Below are 2,154 nucleotides of genomic sequence, written 5' to 3'. Positions count from 1 at the left end.
TGTTCTTTCCTTCCCTTCCTTCCATTCTCCCTATGTGTATCTTGCATATCTCTATATGCATACCTTAGATTTGGCCAAAATAAAATTTGAGATCTGGCTTTCCTTTTCAATCTTCAACTGGGTGATTTTATATTGGTTTTTAAATGTGAGCAGTGAAGCACATATTGACCAAAATCTCTTTAGTAGCTACCTACTTTTCATTGTGAGGTGAAAGATTTGCAATTGAAATAACTAACCACAAAGGGGTAGTGCATCTTTTGACCTTAATTTCCATGAATAAACTAATAAGAATATAGAGTTTATGTCAGGTTTGGTTTTTATAAGTAACTAATGAATAAAATCATACAAGAAGGAAGAATGTGATAGTTTCAAATACTCTCATTAATCACAAAGCAAGTTCAATAATATTTGGTATACCTACAGTGTGCAGGGTGTTGTGAAATGTTGTTTAATAACATGCCTTTATAATATGTGTGCTTTTATAACATGCCTTAACAATAGTTTGTCTTTATAAGTCATTTGTGTGGATCAGTGCTTGAAATTTTGGGTGACCTGTTACTAAAGCATAATGCCATGTAAGCTTATGTAAAACTAGTTTTTCAAAATAAAACTACCACACCATCAAGTTTTCAGTACCATCCCAAATACTTTAAAGACATTAGTCCAATGTTTACTGATCTCACACTAGAGTCCAAACTTCCTCAGAAATATTTTCACTGTTCATAAATTCTTAGACTCAAGAATAAAGAATAGAGACTGGGACCGGAAGAACTATTTTCTATATTTTTAGACATAGCATATGATTATAGGCCTCAATTTGTTTACCGTCAATGAAGCTCAGGGCATTCCAGGAAGAGTCCTTGGTAATGTGCAATAGATCCCTAAGGCTAGATTTGATTTAATAGCTTAAAAGATGGTAGAAAATATGAGGACAGATGTAGAAACAGGCTTCAGTTGAAATGTTTGGTAAGATGATACAAAACACTCTGATTTTTAAAATCTCTGAAATAGGTGGATAGTTTGGATTTTAGAAATCAGAAAAAAAAAACTCACTTTAGGCTCTGTTCAATCAGGGGCTGAACTGTTGCTCCAGTTTCATTTCTGTTGCTATGAAAAAAAACCCTGACCAAAAGCAACTTAGGCAAGAAGGGGTTTATTTAGATTCCAGCTCCAGGTGGTGGTTCATCATGTGGGGAATTCATAGCAGCGGGAGCTTGAGACAACTGGTCATATCGCACCCACAGCCCAGAACAGAAAGAAAAGCATGCACTCATGACTGCTTTCTTTCATCTAGTTTTCTTCACTTATATGGCTCAGGGCCCAGCCTAGGGAATGGTGCCACCCACAGTGAGCTTGGTCAATTAACAATCAAGATAATCCCCCATTGACAGAAATATCAATTTTCAAAAAGGAGATGAACATGTTTGGAAATTTGTTACTACAGATAAAAATTCTTTCTGACCTCTTAATATAGTCTTCTGTGAAGCTCTGGAGTGCTCCTGTACTTCTACTATCACAGCATTTGGTCTTTTTAAAATCTGGAAATAAACTGGAAATTATTTTATCTGAATTTGTATTTTTATTTTTAACTAAATAGGATTTCACTTAAAAAAAAACTGAGAAAATGGTGGCTTGAGATGTTATGATAAACTATTACTTAAGCAAAATATTAATATAGCTCCTGAAGCTGTTTTATTATTCTCAACATAATTATATTCCATTCTGATCATACACTATGTAATTAATGAGTTTGTCATTACAATAACATCAAAGTCTTTGTTATTGATGAAAATTTCCTACTATCAGTCTTTCTTGCCCACCCAGAACTTATAGATGGGACTATATACATTTTTAAAAGAACTGTTCCATATCTATTGGGTAATTATAGGAATGACTTTTTTATTTATTTTTTGCCTTTTTGAGACAGGGTCTCCCTGTAGACCCAGCTGTCCTGGAACTCACTATGTAGACCAGGCTGGCCTTGAACTCACAGAGATCTGCCTGCCTCTGTCGCCTCAGTGCTGTGCCACCATGCCTGGCTTTATAGGGATGACTTTTACAAAAAAGACAGACTCTAGACTGGTGTCTTGTAATTAACCTTGCCACCAAAAAGCTACTGCAAACAAGCTCACTGAGGCATGTGCTCTTGTGACC

Source organism: Nannospalax galili, unplaced genomic scaffold (genome assembly GCF_000622305.1).
Source record: "Nannospalax galili isolate Female #2095 unplaced genomic scaffold, S.galili_v1.0 scaffold235, whole genome shotgun sequence".
Taxonomy (NCBI): Eukaryota; Metazoa; Chordata; class Mammalia; order Rodentia; family Spalacidae; genus Nannospalax; species Nannospalax galili.
Note: the sequence above shows the minus strand (reverse complement) of the source record.